Here is a 22,230-nt window from a genome sequence, read left to right as displayed (position 1 = left end):
AAATGGCCTGCCTTCATTCTCAACATTCCGGCAGGTACATGCAACTGCTGGGTGAGGCTAGTGGTGAAAAGTGATCAAAGCACCAGATGTGATTCTTATCTTTGTACTGTAGGCCACATTCCATCCACAGAAAAATCAGGGTTTCTACAGCTCCATCCTTCATCAAGGAAATCAAGAGTCATTATCGTAGCTCAAGGACATGTTCCAGCTATCCGAAAGCAACTGTGTAGGGCAGAGAGCGGTGACAAGTGTAGCTTCGGGGTGGTTGTGGACCTGGGTCCCGAGGCCACAGGTTCCCGACCCATGAACTGTAGAATAGCAAAATACTCTTTGCTTCACATGAAGTTCGGAGTGATTGAAGTGAAACAAGATAATCACTATGACGGGTGGAAAGGACTGTCAGTTTGCATTTCTTAGTGCAGAAAGTATTCATCTGATGTGTAGAGATCTTTCCTATTCTAATTAATTCAAGAGGGTTCTGCAAGCTTCTCTGTGTGAAAGAAAGAAACAGAAGGTTCATGATGTTTGGGTTATTCCTTCAGAGAAGCTGAGTACTTAACTGGTTCCGTTATCTCTTCTGTCAAGGTCATGCCAACTATAAAAGTAAAGCCAGAAGGAGCCTGGGTTTCATTTTCCCTTTCTATCTCTCTTCCTTCTGGTGTGGTGTTCTGTACATAGATAGTGTTAAGGTTTAGTCTTATTATAAGTTATTGCAAGTTGATGTTAAGTCTGCTGCAACTGGATTTTTTATGGACAGTGCCAAATCATGAATGTATTGGATTTGTGACCATTACTCTCATTTGCCTTCAGTAGCAGTAAAGCTCTGCTGGATGAAGTATAATTGCCTCTGGTCTATTTTCTGGGAATCCTGCAACGTGTTTAAACTCTGCTGACTATATGTTAGAGTTCAACTCTGGATCAATATTGAGTAGAATTTCCATGACAAGGACTACATGTCCAAAGCAAAACAAGCAGCAGCAAACAATGATGCTGAATCTTAAATGATGACTATTTTGACAATATTACCTGGTAGCACTCCACTCTACATCAATGGAGAATGATATAAATGGGTGGTATTCAATGGTGGTTGTCCAAGGACTGAAGGAACGCCATCAGTTGAACAGAAAAGGAAATCATTTTCTGCAATCCCCCCTCTATAGTGCACTGCACTCCCTCTAAATCTACTCCAGAGGATTGGGGGACCCTGGATAGCTCAGTTGGATAGCTCAGTTGGTTAGACCATGGTGCTGATAACACCAAGGTTGCAGGTTTGATCCCTGTATGGACCAGCTGCATATTCCTGCATTGCAGGGGATTGGACTAGATGATCCTCAGGGTCCCTTCCAGCTCTACAGTTCTATGATTCTATGATTCCATGCAGATTTAGGGGGTACATGGTGCTGCAGCAGGAAGTGAGGTCACCAAAAATTGCCTCCCTCCCCATTCCATTGACAGACATAACTTAATGCTACTTTATATGCTGTTGTTGTTTAGTCATTTAGTCATGTCCGACTCTTCGTGACCCCATGGACCAGAGCATGCCAGACACTCCTGTCTTCCACTGCCTCCCCCAGTTTGGTCAAACTCATGCTGGTAGCTTTGAAAACGCTGTCCAACCATCTCGTCCTCTGTCGTCCCCTTCTCCTTGTGCCCTCAATCTTTCCCAACATCAGGGTCTTTTCTAGGGAGTCTTCTCTTCTCATGAGGTGGCCAAAATACTGGAGCCTCAGCTTCACAATCTGTCCTTCCAGTGAGCACTCAGGGCTGATTTCCTTAAGAATGGATCGGTTTGACCTTCTTGCAGTCCATGGGACTCTCAAGAGTCTCCTCCAGCACCATAATTCAAAAGCATCAATTCTTTGGCCATCAGCCTTCTTTATGGTCCAGCTCTCACTTCCATACATCACTACTGGGAAAACCATCATTAAACACACACACACACACACACACACACACATATACATACATACATACATATGCATATGCATATGCATATGCATATATATATATTAAAAGAGTTAACATTCATGCATAAAGTTTATCAGGAACTGCAATTGTCTCTTATGAGGCAAATCAGAGGCCCCAGGTGAAGTACATCAGGTCTTTTTAAACATCTGTGTGTAACAGCCACTTGTATTATCAATCTATTAAACCTAACTCACAAGAAAGACATAAATTAGTACCATTAAAACTAAACCACTCTTGTAGTGAGTACTCCCTTTCAGGAAGTTTAAGGTCATCTGTGGTACAATGTAAGCATAAATTAAAGTGCCTCTTCTATTTTTAGTGCATTACTAAAATAAGCTCTCCATTTTCAGCTTGATTCAAGATTATCATCCTATCATACCAAAGTTCTACATGTATACATAAAATGTCTGTTATGGATTTTAGGATAATTTTATTATGCAGCTCAGCTATTTAATGAACAGTTAATGAAATGGAACTGAACTCCTGGGATTCTTCAGGCATGATGACCTTAATCCGGAGAAAGTTGGTTACATTATATTCCAGTTGAACTCAATGGGGCACATGCTTTGAATGAAAAACTCCCTAGGTTCCATCTGTGGCATCTCCACGTATAGTGAGGAAACCCTTCTGCCTGAAATCCTGGAAAGCTGCTGAAGGCGAGTGAAGATAATACTGAACTAGATAGACCAACAATCTAAGCCCTCTTCCTATGTTCCTGTGAGGAGACTGGTTTCCATTCCGTTCATTTCAATGGAATTTAAATTCAGCTTTCTCTGGTTTGGATCCTAGATCTATGCACAGTAAAGAGGAAGAATCCTGAGCAAGTGATGGGAATCGTCTTTGCGCAAAGCAGAATAAGTTTAATAATCATACTATGCCTTCCTGTCATGGGTTCTCAGAATTCACAAATGAAATTATTTTCTTGCCTTTTCGGTTGTATACAAATGTTTTCCTATTTGATACAGTGAAGAATATGATTGTGAATTATATCATTGTTCACTGTTGTCTAATTTATCGGAAGAACTTTTCAGTATGTTGACATATTTTTCATATTGCCTAAAGAGGTTGCAAACAGCATTATACACAATGTCATTTGGAAGTTGTTCTCTAGCCCTCCATGTTACTATGTGGTGAGTTGTTCATGAACTGCAACTCAACATATGGATCAGAACTTTTTTATCATGTCATGCTAAACCATTATTTTTGGAAGTTTCATGTCAACATAGTGAAAGATGGGTGATCTCTGCAATAAATTACCTCACAACATGGCAACAGCCATCACATGGGCCGATTTGAAGCATACATCACATGTAGATCAGCCCTTAACTCAAAATTCAGCATCTTTCAGGGGTAGATTTTACATTATATGAGTGGTATGGTTGTCACTTCACCATGGTTCAGTTCTAAGCCAGGATAACATTAGAGCAGCTTTCCCTCAACTGCTGAGATGTTTTGACTACAACTCTTAGCAGTCTTGGACAGCATAGCCAGTGGCCAGGGCAATAGAAGTTGAATTCCAGAAAAATCTGGAAGACACCATGTTGAAGGAAGCTCAGTTCGAATGAGACTTGTCATGTGGGAGGAGCTGGTGACACCACTATTTTTCATTCTAGTGTGTCCTATAATCAGTCCTCAAAAGTGGGATAATCTGGGGAACCATATTAGAAAATATATTCTCCAGCAAGATGACGCCCAGTAAAGAGGAACCACAATTTTCTAAGTTTGGTGCCACTAATAATAGCAAAATCTGACAAGGCTGTGGCTGCTTCACCGATTTCAACATTGTTTATTTCGTACGCTGCATGATTGTTAACAAATCTCAAAGCGGTATAGGAAGGAATAAAAGAATAACGTTATCATCACAGACAACTATGTTAAATATTCAAATTAATAAAATCAATGACAAACAGATCAGGATGGTACCTACACATGGATTAATTAAGCCAGTTCTTACCAACTGTGAAGGAAACTCCCCACAAGTCAAGTCCAGGGATTTATTTATTTTCAGCCGGAACTCGCCGGAACTCAGTTTCAGAGCCTCTCAGATGGGTGCCATTGCCATTATAATAGAATAAGAGAGGTGCTTATGGTGAGAGTCCCAGGACCTTTTTCCCCCTAGAAGAATAGGCCTGATCAGGTCTGAATTATAAGACTCTTGTAAACTCCTTGAAATGGTTTTGTCTGTTGAACTGTGGAGGAGCATTAGATATTATAATGGGCATACAGGCATAGCTTTATTCCAGTACCAATTTAATGAGCTCTCTTGCTCATGTCCATGTGTGCCACAAGCCCTGTTGCCTATGGCAGAAGTCAGGGGTGAATTTAGGGAAGCACAACTGCTTCTCTCGCCAAGCGTTGCAGCTATGATTCGGTGCATGCGCAGAACAGAAGGCAAGAGGTGGGGGCACCAAATTTTGGGCTCACACGGGGTGCTGTTTAAATTTGAAAGACCAACATATGATTTCTTCTTAAAGTCGATTTATTCCAGTTTTCCTTCAGAAGGTATATTCCCTTCCACATGAGACTGTGAGTCACTTATGACGCTAATGAATATTAATCCATCTGCACTGTATTATGCTTGGCTGGGCTCCCATCCCTCATGAGAAATGTGGTCATTTCAGAGTTCATCTCCTGCTACAAAAAAAAAAGTATGCAAAAGAGGAAAGAAAAAAAGAGAGAACTTTGTGTTTCAAGCAGTTTATGAATAAGAGTTATGGACCCCAAAAAAGAAGAAGCATAAAACATAAAGGGACTGTGTGACAAAAGTCACATTTTAGCCTTTAGCCTTAGAATAAGAATACTTTCAGCTGAGCATGCCTTTGTTTTTGTCACTGATAATTTTGGGAAGGCTTGAGCCATTTATTTCTTGACTTAAAAGAGAAGCCCATTTAGATGAAACTGGCTTCAGACCAGTTGCTGTGAATAAATAGCCCTATTCAAGCTTTCTAAACCCTTCATGGAGTGAGGGGGTGAGAGGAATGAGTGTGCTAGCTCCGCCTACCATCCCCTCCATTATCCCTCCATCAGATAATTGTGGCAGGAAGGAGCCTGCTTTAGTCATGAAGGTTCTCCATGCAATTTACATAGAACCCTGTGAAATCATAAAATTATCCCTCCAATTTGTAGAAGCTTGGAAGGGCAGAGCTAGCCCACTGACTCCTTTACTCTCCCTCGTTGCACGAGCGATTTAGAATCCCTGAACAGGGCCGAGACTATCTGAAAATTTGTTTCTGCATCATCTTCTTTTCCAGATACAAGTGGTTAGTGTGTGAAAGCTAGACTTGGCGAAAGGACCTCTTGTTTGAGTTACTTGTCAGCATCTTCACTTCAGTCTAGGCTGGGGCCTGTAGGGAGATTCTCCAATCAAGTTCCCACAGCAGAAAACTTGAGGCCTGCTCAAAGTATGCACATCTGAAGACCTCACTTTATGCACCAGATGTGCCTTACAGTTCATAAGCGCTTGGCCTCTGAGAGCATTGCATCAGTGTTAGGACAAACTGGAGAACAGCAGAGTGGATGGTGCTTACATTTTAGAAGCAGCCAGCTATTTGTTAAGTCCTTCAGCTTGTGATAGCCATGTGAACAGGGTGCTGTCCAAAAAATGAAACGGGCTTGGAACAGAAAAAGGGATGATTCTGGGTCTCAGAGGAAACGCTGCGTGCTGCAGATGGTCATATCCCGCTGTCATCCAGAAAGCGAGGAGAGAGGGAAGGTCAATCTCCCTTCATGCTTAACTCATTTCAGGCCACCACAGATCAGCCTCATTGTCTCCGTGGGATATTACATAAGAAATGTTTAAACAACTAGACCCACGGTGGTTCGTTGTTCCAAGGTCAGTTGGCAGACATGTCCAGTTTTATTTCGCACACACAAATTGTTAGCATGGCTTATAAAGCAAATGGAGATCAAATATGTGCTAAACCTTTTTTAAAAAACAAACACACACAAACGCTATACTTAGGGGCCTGCCTGTGGATTTGCCTTTGGGTGTGCCGGAGTTTGCACGTTAAACTGAATACAGTAAAATGGCAGGGAGAGGTTATCTTCTGATTAGGGCTTGCAAAAGGCAAGTGTATAAATGCCAGATTTACATAAATCAATTCCCTTAACAAAATAATAAGAATTAGTATTAGAAGCAACCTTGCATTACTTTTGGAAGTAAGCCTCTGTGTGTGTTTTGTGTGTGTGTGTGCGATTAAAAACCAGGTTAGTTAGGTTAGATGAAATCCCTTTTGATGTTCCTGCTTTTCACTTTGTCATCTTTTTTACTACAGAGCAGTCCAAACCGGAGCATAGCAGTATTGCTGAGGGAGAGAGTGTTTAACTAAGCCATTTACCCATCTAAACCATACATCCCTCTGTCCCAAAACTGCTGTTTTACCATCCGAGGGAGAGGGGGAAAGGGATATCTGCCTGTTTTTCCTTGTGAAGCAAATGTGTGTTCATGGGTGGGAGATCTGGATTGTGAAGGGAAACAAATAAGCACCGTGTCCCCCAATATGTAACAGGTCAGCTGTACTGACTGGACTTTGCATAAACCTTCCCTCCACCTGCCCAACAGATGCTCTGTAATTTCATTGCTTCCAGGTTAAAATAACCCATTCAATTGTCCAGTGTGCAACATGAAAAGCTTTGCTTTGGCTAAGTGTACGTTAGCTTCAGAAACAATCCAGCCCCTACCTATGAATTATGCTATCAGATTTCACGTTGAAGGTCTAGAGCAAAATATTGTCATAAAATATAAAAACAGAGCACGTGTGGATAATCATTCAAGATACTCAGCCTTTTGGCTCAGGTCCTCAGCACTAATGCCACACCCTAAAATCATCAATCCGAGTTGTGCTTGATTCATTGGGACAACATGCGGATGATTTAAAAATCACACTTCTTTTGCAACCACAGAAATACCATGATTTGCAGTGATCCTGCATTTACAAAACTGCAACACTGTCCCTTTTTTAAAAAACTGCAACACTGTCCCTTTTTTCCTGGATTTACAGATGCCTTTCCGGTTTCTGATTTGATCCTGGAATGTCCTTATTTTCATTGGGAAAACGTTGAGTGGTATGGTAGGATGTCCCTATTTTCATCAGAGAAAATACAGTCACATTTTTGCATGTAATAAACATGTTTGCAAGTGGTTTTCTCTAACATAATGCCTCTTCTGTTACTTTTAATAATATATGCATTTTAATGTGCATTGACCATGCACACAGTTTTGTACACAACTTCTGGTTTGAAAGCTGCATCAAGAAATTTGGAGAACTGTAGTTTTGAATGATAGCTGTTTTCCATTTGTGTTTTGCTTCAGTATGTGTGGATTGGGTATATGTGAATCAAAATGGGAACTGAACTCCTCCCATCCATATACAATGCCTATCAGCACCCATCAGCATAACCAATTGTCAGGGATGATTAGAGCTGTTATTATGTTGTATACTATGATGAGAGTTATATTATGTTTTTATATGTGTTGGAAGCCACCCAGATTGGCTGGGGCAACCCAGCCAGATGGGTGGGGTATAAAATCAACATCATCATCATTGGCCAGCAACATTTGAATGGCATCACCTTGGCCACCACTGACCTGTGGTATATGGATTCCTGTTGCAAATGGTAGGGTTGTTTCACAAGCATGTGTCTAGACCATGAAGAAATGTGTCCTTTCTTTCCAACTTCTACCTGGGGGAAACCTGGGAACAATGATTTGAAATGAAATGTTCTTAGCAGCTTTGCAAAGCAGCATTTCCAAGAGTTAAAAAACAAACAAAAAACAATCAGTAACAGGTAAATTCATTTAAAATTATCAGCACTGATTAACCTATGTCGATCAGCAAATGTATCACTGAGGCTAATTGGGACTTTTATTTTGCTGAATGGAATACATTTTCCACCTGTCCCAGATACAGTAGAACCTTGGGTTACAAACTCCGCTGACCGGGAAGTAGTACCTCGGGTTACGAACTTTGCCCCAGGATGAGAACAGAAATCGCGTGCCAGCAGCGCAGCAGTAGCGGGAGGCCCCATTAGCGAAAGCGCGCCTCAGGTTAAGAACGGTTTTGGGTTAAAAACGAACATCCAGAACGAATTAAGTCCGTAACTCGAGGTAGCACTGTAATATAAAAGTCAACTTGTTGTATTAAATCAAGTGTCCAGGAAGCCTCTCTCTTGATCATATGCAAAAGATGTGCAACTTGCAAGCAACATTGTACTCAGACTTCTATTTCTAGTGAAATACACCAAAAATGGCCATGCTAAAAATCACATATGGTTTGCAGACCTTTGCAGATTGGGAACTCTTTGACCTCATTTTAGGGTTAGATAGTCGCTGATGAAAAGCAGCAGATTGAAAAAAAAAACAGAAATACTTTCTGCAGATCACATACTTGATCCATGTCATTTATTTGTTTGTTTGTTTAGTCTGCATATTTGGAACCCACCCTTCGCCATACAAAATCAACCCAACAATTTTAAACATAATATAAAACATCCATTAAAACCACAATATAAAACCCATGAATTAAAATGGCAATCAAGAACAGCAGTTCCTCAGTATGTGGGGGCAGGGGATTGTATGCTCATTTCATTTCCATCCTCCACCCCCAAAAAGTTATTGAAAAGCATATAATAATGGGACAAGGTACACCTCAGAGAGATGTGCAGATATTTAAGAACAAGAAAATTAGTGTTTGCCTTTAAAGCACTTAAAGTGACATTGGAAAACAGAATGAAATATCTTGTAGGCTACAATCCATGCAGGAGGGGCCAAAATGCTGGGGCAGAGCCATGCATTTTCCCCAGACACCAGCGTCACAGAAGCTTAGCTGGATGGGACTGGGGTGGGCCAGAGCACCAGCCAGTGTGTCGATGATGATGATGATGATGATGATGATATATTTATATCCTAGCCACTCTGGGCGGCTTCCAATAGAATATTAAAAATACGATAAAACATCAAACATTATAAACTTCCCTAAACAGGTCTGCCTTCAGATGTTTTCTAAAAGTCAGGTAGCTGTTTATTTCCTTGACATCTGGTGGGAGGGCATTCCACAGGGTGGGAGCCACCACCAAGAAGGCCTTCTGCCTGGTTCCCTGTAGCTTCACTTCTTACAGTGAGGAAACTGCCAGAAGGCCCTTGGAGCTGGACCTCAGTGTCTTGGCTGAATGATGGGGGTGGAGATGCTCCTTCAGGTATACTGGACCGAGGCCGTTTAGGGCTTTAAAGGTCAGCACCAACACTTTGAATTGTGCTCGGAAATGTACTGGGAGCCAATGTAGGTCCTTCAGGACCGGTGTTATGTGGTCTTGGTGGCCACTCCCAGTCACCAGTCTAGCTGCCGCATTCTGGATTACTTGTAGTTTCTGGGACACCTTCAAAGGTAGCCCCACGTAGAGCACATTGCAGTAGTCCAGGCAGAAGATAACTAGAGCATGCACCACTGGCGAGAGAGTCCATGGGCAGGTAGGGTCTCAGCCTGCATACCAAACAAAGCTGGTAGACAACTGCCGTGGACACAGAATTGACCCGTGCCTCCATGGACAGCTGTGAGTCCCAGGCTCTGGGAAGCTCTGACCTTGCCATCGCCCTCCTCCCAGGTAAGCTGTAGCAATGATGGTGTTTAGAAGGCAGCGCCATGACTCTGTCCTACCGCACTAGCTGCTACTGATTTCACATTGCCAACTTGACTTCTCATAGTGCTTCTCAGATGTCGTGGGGAGTCAAGCTAGAAGACCTGTGTGTCAAGCCCTGAACCTTCTGTTTGTAAGCATGTGATATCCTACTAAGCTTCTTGCTGAAAGATGCTGCCATGGTATCCATTTGGATTCACCTGCCCTTCCCCCTGTTATGGATGCAGAGGAATGGTGAGAGGAACCAGCTGGGGACCCACCAAGGAAGGGCAGAAGGCTCAGAGCCAGGAGAGTGGTAGTGGGACAATGACGAGTGGTCAGAAGGAGAAGAGTGGGAAGAGGAAGTGTCAGAAACTGAGAAGGGTAACAGGGCTTTGTGAGCTGGAAGAGTCTATGGCAGAGGGGAGTCAATAATCTGAAGCTGGCAAGTAGGAGGAGGCAGGTCGAGATACAGGCTGGTGTCACAGGGGTCTTCCCCTCCTGCTGCAACAAACTCCCCTCTCCCCCGGCCGCCAGAACCAGGAGAGGCATGAAAAGGGCAGGGGAGAGATTGGCTGCAAGCAGGCACAGTCTCTGATTGCTTGGAAGATGCCCTGGAGAGGAAGAGACATAGAGAACTTTGGGAAGGTGGGGACCTTTTGTCTCAGCAACTCATGGTGTAAGACACACCGGGAAAGAGCTCTTGTGCTCATTAGGCCTGACACTCAGCCAAGTCTATGTTTTTGCCAATAAAGAGTTAACTCCAACTTTGAGCTGTGGGACTTACTGACTGACAGGCTCTGTGACACACGCCCCACATTGGTTCTGATCACTTGACCCCACCAGCCTTTGAACAAATATTAGTGATATTTGAAATAATCTTATCTTGCCCAGCTGATCATTTCTAAAGCATTCCAGGGGAAATCTCTGAAGACACATCTTCATTTCATTTGTAAAGGCAAAATAGTACTCCTTGACTTGGTATGTTTTTAGAAGAGAGGCTGAGCCAATTATCTACTGTTTTCAGGTTCACACTCTTAGCTCCAGGATTAATATAATAATGTGGTGTGCTATAAATATCATGTGGCTTTTTCTACTGGAGTTGTGTATCAAAAAGGGGAGATCACATAAGGTTACAAGTTTCTTTGAAACAGTATCTGCAGCCTCACTGCGCCTATTGTTTGAAAGTTTACAGACTTGTTTTTCCACTCAATATTAAGCTACTGGCCTTGTGTTTGACATCTTCTTCCATATACAAAAGAATACCAAAAACATTTTTGTTACACCATGTCATTGCAGTAAAATCTACAGTTTGAAAAGGAATAGGCTAGAATCATAGAATTGTAGGAATTTCAGCTGAAGCATCCATGACGGATGGCCATCCAACCTCTGCTTTAAAATGTGCAAGGAAGGAAAGTTCACAACCTCCCAAGGGATACCATTCCACTGTCAAACAGCTCTTACTGTCAGAAAGTTTTTCCTGATGTTTACTTGCAACTTGAAGCCATTGGTTTGAGTCCTACCCTCCAGAGCAGGAGAGAACAAGCTTGTTCCCTCTTCCATGTGACAGCCCTTGAGATATTTGAAGGTGGCTATCATGTATCCTCTCAGTCTCCTTTTTTCCAGGCTAAACATGCCCAGCTCCCTCAACCATTCCTCGTAAGGCTTGGTTCCAGACCTTTGACCATCTTCCTAGTGATCACTTGTGGGAGGGCCTGTAGTTCAGTAAGGCATTTGCTTTGCATTCAGATGTTCTCTGGTTTGATCTCTAGCATTTCCAGATAGGTCTGGCAATGACTCCTGTCTGATACACTGGAGAACAAACCAATACTGAACTTGATGGACCAGTTATCTGACTTCCTATAGTCCCCTTTGCCTACTCAACTTTATATAACATATTTTTCCGTGTATAAGACGCCCCCATGTATAAGACGGCCCCTATTTTTTGAGCCCCAAATTAAGAAATAATTAATTGCAACATTCCATGTATAAGACAACCCCCAGTTTTAAACTTTTAAAAAAACAGGGGGAAATATGGTCTTATACACGGAAAAATACAGTATTTTTCACTTAGCATTTAACATCTCTGTGAACAAATGTGATGAGTAAATTTACTGTGGATTGTGCCTGCTGGAAATATGCCAAGGGTGCAATGGAAGTCCAACAGCTTTCAAATGCAGGCCATTCTAATCAATTTCTCACTCATCCAGAAGAAATAGGCTCTCATGAATCCAACCTTCATCACCAGATACTGATTTGTCTATAGAAAGCCCTTAATGATTTCATTGCCACAGAACAGGGGTGAAGGACCTGTGGCCCTTCATATGTTTTGGGACTCCAGCTCCACCCCATAGGCCCCAGCTGGTATGGTGAATGTCAGTTATGATGGAAGTTGCCATCTAAGAACAGATGGTGGGCCACAGGCCTCACATCCTTGCTCTATGACAATAAAGTCATTAAGGGCTTTCTCTACAGAGTATCCTCTTCCTACCACAACAGCCTGGCGTGCTCTGGTCCATGGGGTCACGAAGAGTTGGACACGACTAAACGACTAAACAGCAACACCACAACAAAACACCAAATCACCCCTCGAACCCTGATGAATGTGTTGGGCTAGAAGGCAACTAGAACAGCTCCTTGATTGTCATAGTGGCCACGAGTTCCTGAGCAACACTCAAGAAGGTGGTCTTGTCACAATAGATGAAATTCACAAGGACTTGGGGTTTTCCTCTTTTTTAAATTAAATTTTATTAAATTTAACAGTTTTTTACTCATGACAATAACATTATCTCAGCAAGAAGGAAAAATACAATCCCATCCCCCAACCCAACTCACAACTTCGCTCAACTCCCTCTTGTGGTTCATTACATATTAACTTCTCCTGCTTGTTTTAATATACAGTGGTACCTCTGGTTACGTACTTAATTTGTTCCGCAGGTCCATTCTTAACCTGAAACTGTTCTTAACCTGAAGCACCACTTTAGCTAATGGGGCCTCCCGCTGCCGCTGCGCTGCCAGAGCACGATTTCTGTTCTCATTCTGAAGCAAAGTTCTTAACCCGAGGTAATATTTCTGGGTTAGCGGAGTCTGTAACCTGAAGCGTATGTAACCTGAAGTGTATTTAACCCGAGGTACCACTGTATCTTAATACAATCATGCATTCTTTAAACTGAATATTGTTCTGATCTGGTCATTTTTATATTATAATTATTTTCAGATCGGCTCTTACACTTTGTTATTTTCCAATTGTTACATCTTAATATCTATATTTGTTTTGTTAGTTGTAAGTGTTTAGTCAAACACTCTTTTTAGTTTTTTAGTTTGACAAAACTTGGGGTTTTCCAGTATGACTTTTCAGTCAGGAATCTGTAAGACACTGGAATGATTGGGATCGTGCTCATATATTGATAAAAGCTCTGTGGTGCCAGCACAAAATGGCTGCCATGGGCAGCAGAACAAACAAGAGAGAGAGGTGAATACTGCCACAAAAAGGCACCTGACCTGAGTGCTTAAATAAAATACCAAAGCATAGCCTTGATCAATAGCTCAGTGGTAATGCCTCAGCCTTGCATGCAGAAGGTCACAGGTTCAACCCCTGATATCTCCATATAGGGTTGAGAGTGACTACCAGTCTGAAACCCTGCTGCCAACCTGTGTAGACAGTATTAGATGGACCAGTGTGCCTGACTCACTATAAGGCAGTTTCCTGTGTTTCTATCCCCCAAATACCTATAAAATTAGTTTTGGTACACCGTTAAGTGAGTCAACAGAGTGCATACTTTGTGTAGCCTCAAAAACTTAATAAAACTCAGCATCAGCACTTCTTCCAAATTACAAGCAAATCAGCCAACGCAGCTCTGTCATACTGTTTGGCATTCCTTAAGAGAACTTGCCTCTTTGATTCTTGTTGCTAGAGCTTTATTTTTTATATATATATAAAAAAGCAGGTCTGAGTTTTTTTTTAAAAAAAAAAACCACGACAACCTAAAATAACATAAGTTATTATGCTCCTTAGAAATTACCTCAAGAGCTCTGGTAGCATTTGTTATGTGAATAGTTAACATTTATTATTAATTGATACTCTAATTAAAGCCATGCCAGTGCTTTCCATTAGCTTACTCTCAAATTTTTACAGAGCTGTCTGTCTGGTTTTAATCAAAACCAAATGGCTGTCCAAGTTCCCAGGCTGGAGCAACTGGGAGGAAATCATTCAGAGGAGGCAGAAGAAAGCAGAAAAGATAAACAGCAGATAGCTTCACCAAATCTGTACAGAATAGAGGATGTAGATTCTGTGGGCTGCTCCAGCGATATGATTCAGGCACCCTGTCAAACAGGGAAAGCATAGTTACAAGTGTTTTATGTCAGCTGAGTTCTAATATGATCAAGATGGAGTCTGTCCTCATGCTTTCACAGCCCTGAATCTCTGACACACTCTGGAGAATTCTCCGTAGAGGTAATGTCTTGTGTTTATCTCTCTCTCCCTATGCACACTGTTGCCTTTATATGCAAATGGCTCTCTGTTCTCATACCTCTCATTGGTTAAAATGCTCACTGGCAAAACTTTGCCTTTACCTTTTATTCGCATATTTTACTCTCCCTGCATCTTACATCTTTCTTGCCCTTTCCTCCTCGTGCCTCGTTCTTGTGCTGGTGATTACTTGCTTGATACTCTAAAGAAAAACTGCCTTGGAAGAGTTGCAGTATATTAGCTGAAGCCAACTTTCCTAGCCATTTGCTTGTTTGTTGCTCAAGAGAGTAAAACAAAAATCTGAAATGCTTTCAGAGTTGTGCTAGCGTTTGACATGGTGGGGGTGGGGGTGGAGCCAATGAAATTCATATGAATGTGTGCATTAATGTGAGAATTGCCACAAATTAGGGAACAGGGTCCTATCTCAAATCAGAGTTTTATTGTGCACTGTTTCGGGATTTTCTTCTCTCTCTCTCTCTGTCTCTCTCTGTTTCACATGCCTACTACTCAACAGCAGGAAATACTTTTCAAGCAATCTGGGCCTGGTTCTGTGAGGCCCCCGTCTCACAAAACATCAGTCTGCATTTAGTAGACAGAAGTAACTAGGGAAAGCTTGGTAGAATTCCACTTAGACAAGGCTCCCTCCAGCTGCAGAACGTGTTTCGGTCAGAATCACACATATAGAGCAAAAGTGCTGAGAATAGAGCAATGATCTCAGCAATGAAATCTGAACTTTATGCTTAGTGGAGGTTGAGTCGGATTTTGGGTTCCCACCCCTTCCCTCTCTTTCTGTATACACAGGCAAAGTATTTAGAGAAGTAATTCTGGCTACTTCTACCTTCTTGCCATCTCTGTGAGGTAAACCTGGAAGGCTTCTTTTTAAATTCTTTTTTTTTGGGGGGGGGGGAATAAAGCTTATTTGAGATATACAGACATTTTCTGGAACCGGTTAAACAAAATGCCACTGCTCAGTAGTGAAGCTTTCTGCACTGAAGATTCGAACAGTGTAACTGGGATGGAAAAAGTCGCAGTAAGTGGATGATTGCATGCCGGCTGTGTCTTTTAACTATTCTGTATGCAAGCTCCGAAGCAAAACTTTGCTTTCTAAGGTTTCCTTTGTAAAGATGCAAACAATATGCTGAAGTATCTGTTTATACGAATGACGCTTGGAAGGGATTGACTTGTGTGTTTTGCAAAGGCTACAAAATCAAGAAATGTGCCTAAATCTTCTCATTAATTCGTGATCAATGGGCAAAAATCAGCACCCAGCTGAAAACCACATCTCCCTTAGGTGAATACGCTGGTTTATATCAGCTGTATCTCTCTTGGGCTTGGTCCCAGAGAATTTTGTGATATAGGGATACTCGAAATGAGAATGGCTGGGCATGAAGTTACCAAATGTATCAATTGTCAGAGGCATACTAACTAGAAATAAGAAAATGTTTTGTGATCGTCTATCCCAGTCGTTTTAAGGGAAGGAACAATTGTCATAGAGATAATCTTGCCTCTAATGCAGCTTAAAGTTTTGATTCAGGACATCGTGTGAATTCTTTCAAAGGGCAGAAAGTTGCACCATATCAACTTTTTATGTGAAACCACTACAAAAACAATATCGCACAGCATATATAAACTGGAGCCACATGGGAAATACACATAAGACTCCTAATCAATGATGTATACTGGATTGATAAAGTGTTAGTATATCATATAGCATTAGCTGAATTGCTGGGAGAAGCTTCAGACCATAACACTGGCGTTTAAAGGCAGATGAAAGGTCTGGGTAATAATGCCCCTCATATCCCATGCCCCTGTTTGCTTAATAAGGGCAGAAAATGTATTACTCCCTGCACATTAAGGCTGCAGTCTGACACATACTTATCTAGGAGTAAGCCCCATTGAACTCTGGGAAGATACACATGGGATTACATGGTAACACAGTACAGTGGTACCTCAAGTTAAGTACTTAATTCATTCCGGAGGTCCGTTCTTAACCTGAAACTGTTCTTAACCTGAAGCACCACTTTAGCTAATGGGGCCTCCTGCTGCTGCTGTGCCACCGGAGCACGATTTCTGTTCTTATCCTGAAACAAAGTTCTTAACCTGAAGCACTATTTCTGGGTTAGCGGAGTCTGTAACCTGAAGCGTATGTAACCTGAAGCGTATGTAACCCGAGGTACCACTGTATTGCTAGTGGACAGCTATTAGACCACTGCATGAACCAAGTAAAGAACAATTTTTTTCTGTCAATACTGCATCGCATCAGAGGAAATATTGCGGGGAGGGGTTGCAAGCACTGGGTGGGGCTAACGCCAATGTGGACCAGGGCCAGATCCAAAGTGGGTAGGTGGGATCATCGCTTTTCTCTTCCTTCTGTGACCCTGAGCTCTGTTACTTTTCTCCAGCCTATCAAGTGTTCTTGTTATTAAGCAGTGTATAGCTCCAGCATCATAGAACATTGTGAAGACAATGATGAGCTAGATGAACCAATGGTCTGACTTGCTGTAAGGCAGTTCCCTGTGATCCTATGCCTGGGATAGTCCAGGGCTAAGCAATGTGACTCACTGAGTCAAACTCTGCTGCATGTTAGTTGTTGTGGGATATGCTTCTGCCACTTGCCTAGGATGGCACCCTGAGTCGGTTACAAGTTGTGTGGGACTCAGATAATCCAATGAGCACAGAGGTTGGCATGGGCAGCAACTTCCTCATTCACTTCCGTGTTGATCTGAATGGTGCTTTCTATGTCCTTCTATCTGCAGCCTTGCACTGAACACCACAAAAACCATCTGCATGCAAGCCAGAAGGTTCCTAGTCCAAATCCTAGTTGACCAAGACAGTTTAGGGTTTAGGATTTAGGACTCATTGAGGAACAAGTGCATTCACGCTTGCATGAGTTTGCTGTACTCTTAAGGATACATTACAGTTTTGCACAATGGAATTGTGAACTTTTGGGACAGAACTGGTGAATCTTCAGTTGCATAAAACTACCATTCTGCTGAACTGCGATGACTGCTGTTCTTTTTGTGTGTGTCCACCTGTACCTATTCTCCACATCTTTTCCTTTCTCCATTCCCTTCATGTATTCTGCTATTCTGCTAGTATGTTTCAGACATCTTTCGTATTGTAAGCCAAATAAATCATAATTGTAAATTGTAACCAGTGGAGGCATGCCAATGTACTTAGCTTGTGTAATTTATTTTGAATGTGCAATTTGGATTTCCTTGAGGCCAAATCTGAATTATTTTGGCATTATCTCGACACAGGCCTGAATCGTGGGAGCTTTCTCTGTAGAATGTGTAAAAACGGTTGGTTCAGTCTGTGGGTTGAATTCAGTGTCATGGAAATAGATCCTGTTTGCCTGATAGAACAATCTCCCCTCTACTCCCCTATGTGCTGTTCTGGAGGATCTTATACATGCATCCCAAGCCAGTTGAGGGGCAGGGGCATGTGGTGGAAGAGCAGGGTACCACTGGAACTCTGCACTGGCTTCCACTAGCACAACTATTTAGTTGACTCAAGTACTAAAGTTCTAGTTACAGGTAGGTAGCCGTGTTGAACTGCTGTAGTCAAAACAAAACAAAAAATAAGACCCTTATATATAGTGAGAAGGTGAGGAGGGGTATTACTCAGAAGGGTGGTGGGAATGGGTGATTGACTGATAGGTGTGGTAAACCTACGGGTCTGGTGACTTCTGTTTCAGTGTATCTGAAGAAGTGTGCATGCACACAAAAGCTCATACCAATAATAAACTTAGTTGGTCTCTAAGGTGCTACTGGTAGGAATTTTTTTTTTATTTTGTTTCGTACTAAAGTTCTAGTTCTACATAGAAGATAGGTATAGACAAACTGATTCAGAAGTTAGCAGAGAAGATGGTCAACCATCATCTGCTCTGCCAACCTCTGAATCTTTGTCTATATCCTTCTTCAGCCATATGGGATATATGTCCTATGAGAAAAGATTGAAGGGATGGGATATGTTAAACCTGGGGAAGAGAAGATTGATGAGAGACCTGATAGCACTCTTCAAGTACTTGACAGGCTGCTGCACAGAAAAGAGCAAGGACTTGTTTCTCTGTGAGCCTCGAGAGCAGGGCTTAAGATACAGGATGGCAGATTTCAGATGAACATGAGGTGAGACCTCTTAATGAGAAGAGCAGTTGAATACTGGAACCCATTGGCTAGAAGCCTGGTGGGCTCCCCTCATTGGAGATCTTCAAGGAGGTGCTAGAAAGCCATCAGTTTGTGTGTGCTCTAACTCTGGATGTCCTGCAGTGATGTCATGAACTGGAAGGACAACTGGAAGGAAGAGGAGGAGGAAGAGGATCCTGGTGAGGGGTTTAGGCAGGACTGGGACACACCAAAGCAAGCTGGGGTTGGGGAAGGAGAGGTTGGTGTAGGAAGTACTCACAGGGTGACAGAGGGGATGATGGTCAGTGCACAGGAACCAGAGAAGCAGGACCCATCACCAGAGCCAGAGAGGCCTCTGTCCCCACAAACATGATGCAGTGGGAGGGTTGCTCCAGGAGGCTGAGGCAGGCAAGGGCCCATAGCCCAGCTCCCTAGCTGGCCAGGTGGGGCTCACTAGCTCTGAGAAGAGGGGTGTGGTTCCTTAGATCAGGCATGGCCAAACTTGGCCCTCCAGCTGTTTTTGGACTACAACTTCCATCAAACCTAGTTAACAGTGTGAGTAGTCAGGGATGGTGGGAAAACAGTTGGAGGGCCAAGTTTGGCCATGCCTGCTTAGCTGGAGTAGGCTTGGAACAGGTGAGGGTCACATGCCTCATCAAGTTCAGATGCAAAATACAAAAGGACAGCAGAGATGAGATGCTATGTCTGCTCAACTTGCCCCTGTTGATGGACATGAGCTTGGTTACTCCAGATCTCTTTGGGACTGTGCTTTGGTTTTGGACTTTGGACATGTTGATTGACCCTGGACTGGGGACTTGAAATACTGACTTACCACCAGGTAGCCATGGGTTCAGGACAATTGATCAAGGGGCTGATTCTATCCTTTGCCTGAAGCAGTGAAAAGAATCTCAGATAGTAAAGCTGGAAAGGTTAATACTTTGGAGAGTCACTCCAGTTAATCTTATTAGGTTAAGTGGGCCAAAGCTTCTCAATTTAAAGCAGTCTCATATGTTGATGTGAGTCTTCGTTGCGAGGAAATAGTTCACCCCCTGTGATTACAGGGGATGCCAACTTCATCCCTCCTCCAGTTCAATGATAACTGCTTAGGATACACACACACACTGCATTTGGAGATTGTTGGTTAATTGAGGTTCTCACCTCCATCTGCAACTATCCCATGCATTTGCATGGCTGTGGTCAAGACCCTGCCATATCAAATGCTTTTAACTTTGGGTTCTTATTTTTATTTTACTTTCTAATGGATAAGCGCTCATGTAGTTCTTTACAAGAAAAGAGTGTGATCATGGAAAAGGTCCTGCTCTCTCACAATAGCACTTACCTATGTCATAAATGGCACTACCGAGAAGGCCCTCTGCCTGGTTCCCTGTAGCTTTGCTTCTCGCAATGAGGGAACCGCCAGAAGGCCCTCGGCGCTGGACCTCAGCTTCCGGGCAGAACGATGGGGGTGGAGATGCTCCTTCAGGTATACTGGACCGAGGCCGTTTAGGGCTTTAAAGGTCAGCACCAACACTTTGAATTGTGCTTGGAAACGTACTGGGAGCCAATGTAGGTCTTTCAAGACCGGTGTTATATGGTCTCGGCGGCCACCCCCAGTCACCAGTCTAGCTGCCACATTCTGGATTAGTTGTAGTTTCCGAGTCACCTTCAAAGGTAGCCCCACGTAGAGCGCATTGCAGTAGTCCAAGCGGGAGATAACCAGAGCATGCACCACTCTGGTGAGACAGTCCACAGGCAGATAGGGTCTCAGCCTACGTACCAGATGGAGCTGGTAAACAGCTGCCCTGGACACAGATTTGACCTGTGCCTCCATGGACAGCTGTGAGTCCAAAATGACTCCCAGGCTGCGCACCTGGTCTTTCAGGGGCACAGTTACCCCATTCAGGACCAGGGAATCCTCCACACCTGCCCGCCTCCTGTCCCCCAAAAACAGTACTTCTGTCTTGTCAGGATTCAACCTCAATCTGTTAGCCGCCATCCATCCATCCTCCAACCGCCTCCAGACACTCACACAGGACCTTCACCGCCTTCACTGGTTCTGATTTAAAAGAGAGGTAGAGCTGGGTATCATCCGCATACTGATGAACACCCAGCCCAAACCTCCTGATGATCTCTCCCAGCGGCTGCATGTAGATGTTGAAAAGCATGGGGGAGAGGACAGAACCCTGAGGCACCCCAGGGGTCTGAACACTCATCCCCCACCACTACTTTCTGAACACGGCCCAGGAGGAAGGAGCAGAACCACTGTATGGCAGTGCCCCCAGCTCCCAGCCCCTCAAGATGGTCCAGAAGGATGTATTGAGCTGACAACTGTTGGCATTCTCACTGTTGGCATTCTCACCTTTTTCTTTCTAAATACACACACACATAATATAATTTTTAATAGTCTTAAAAGTCACTTCCTCATGTAATAAAAATTGATTTAACTGCTTAAAAACAAAATAATATGTATAAGTAGCAGTAATGTATATGTAGATGCAGCAGAAATGCTTAAAGGGCTAATTTCATCCAAACAACATTTTCCATCGGCTATGTCCTCCCGTAGCGGCATTCCGTTTCGCAAAGTTCCCAGGCATCAGCATTTCTTCACTTGCATGGAAATGGGGAATTCTGGCCTTCCTTGCTGGAAATGTTAGCTTAAGCCTCATCTCCACGAAGCAGCAAAGTCCATTTTGGCAACTGTTTTCAGTAATCAGTTACTTCAAATTGGTTTTATTAAAAGGTTTAGCTGTTAGTGTAAATGCTGTGAATACATTCTTGCCCTGTCTGGAATACATGCAACAGAAATATTTGAGAACCAAATGTCAATAGTGTTTTCGGTAATGATGTGTAGTGCAGTTCTTTCCCCCCCATGCTACCAGTGGAGCCATTTTCAACGTCAAGTCAACACAGGTGATGACAACAGTTGTCAGCAAGGTTTCAGTTCCTTGGTGCATCATAAGACCACATTGTACAAGTTTAGGAAGTATATGCCTGAATAAGTACAGATTTAGGAAGCACACGCAAATAAATTGATTTCAGCAACTGGGCACGTATTTCTTTTGGAATACGTTGTGGCCAGAGTATTCTAAGTGCTTTTACCTTGATAGAAATTCAAATGAACTTGTAGCTACAGAGTCAGCTTTAGTCCTAACTGAGTTCCTATAGAAACTGCTGAAATAATAATATATATATATTTGTTAGTTTGTTAAGGGTACTGGGAATTGTATCTCTGTGAGTTCCTAGGTTTCTTTGGGGGAAGTCACATGCTTTAAATGTGCTCTGGGTGTGCTTTAAATGCGTAGTGTGGTTCTTCCCACACACTAGGAAACACAAACATTCACCACAGTTGATGGATTTAGGGGATTTCCAGACTATCGCTATTTCTTGCAGGAGCAATTCAATCACAAACCAGAACTTTTGATTTGCACAGATGAAGTGGATTAAAGTGCTCTGCTCCCCTATAGGGTGTGCTGAGGGGGGGCCAGGCACCCCCGAATGCTTTTCCCACAAAAAGTGGCTGCAGGCTCCATAAATGTTTTTACACTGGCAACTGAGAGGACTCCCACTCCAAAGGTGGCTGTGTTTTTTGTGTGTGGCAGGAATCGCAATGCCAGCAGCAGTGGGGAGCTTGTTCTCCAGATGCATCCACACAGTGTGTGGTGTGTGTGTGTGTGTGTGTGTGTGTGTGTGTGTGTTTCTCTCAGTCTCTGCCTTTGCTGAGGAAGAGGTGCAGAGTCAGCCTGGGGTCTTGCCTCAGAGATGACTCAGAAGCTATAAAGCGTAGGTAGCAACCAGGGGAAGGATGTGTATGGGATGAGCTGATTGGCTGGGGTCTCTTGGGGTGTGTGTCTCTGGCTCCACCCCTTATTTTTATCCCCTCCCCCTTTGTGTGTATGTGTGTGCACATAGGTACCTCTTAGTCTGCTTTTCTCCTGCCTTGCACTGACTCTCTTTGTTGGGCTGCATAGCGAGAAAGTTGTTGTCATTTAATTTAATTCCCTGGGTGCACACCCTAATGAAACATGCTGTGCACAACTATGGGCTAATGGGAAGCAGTGT

The 22,230-nt window shown here is 43.1% G+C and overlaps 1 protein-coding gene across 5 annotated transcripts in view; it reads left to right on the top strand.

Moving 5' to 3' along the window:
• The first annotated feature begins 13,786 nt into the window (after positions 1-13,786).
• DLC1 (DLC1 Rho GTPase activating protein) overlaps positions 13,787-22,230 on the top strand; it is a 260,481-nt gene continuing 252,037 nt past the window's right edge. For 2 of the 5 annotated variants that reach the window (XM_079989599.1, XM_079989598.1), the window contains exon 1: positions 13,788-14,032. The gene's annotated coding sequence lies outside the window, so the exon portion shown is untranslated. Of the gene's footprint in view, positions 14,033-14,544; positions 14,906-14,925; positions 15,078-22,230 lie in introns of those variants that run through there. The other 3 variants (XM_079989595.1, XM_079989597.1, XM_079989596.1) reach the window with 3 other exon arrangements.

Source organism: Podarcis cretensis, assembly GCF_951804945.1.
Source record: "Podarcis cretensis genome assembly, chromosome: 9".
In the NCBI taxonomy this organism is placed as follows: domain Eukaryota; kingdom Metazoa; phylum Chordata; class Lepidosauria; order Squamata; family Lacertidae; genus Podarcis; species Podarcis cretensis.
This window is presented reverse-complemented; position numbering and strand designations above follow the sequence as displayed.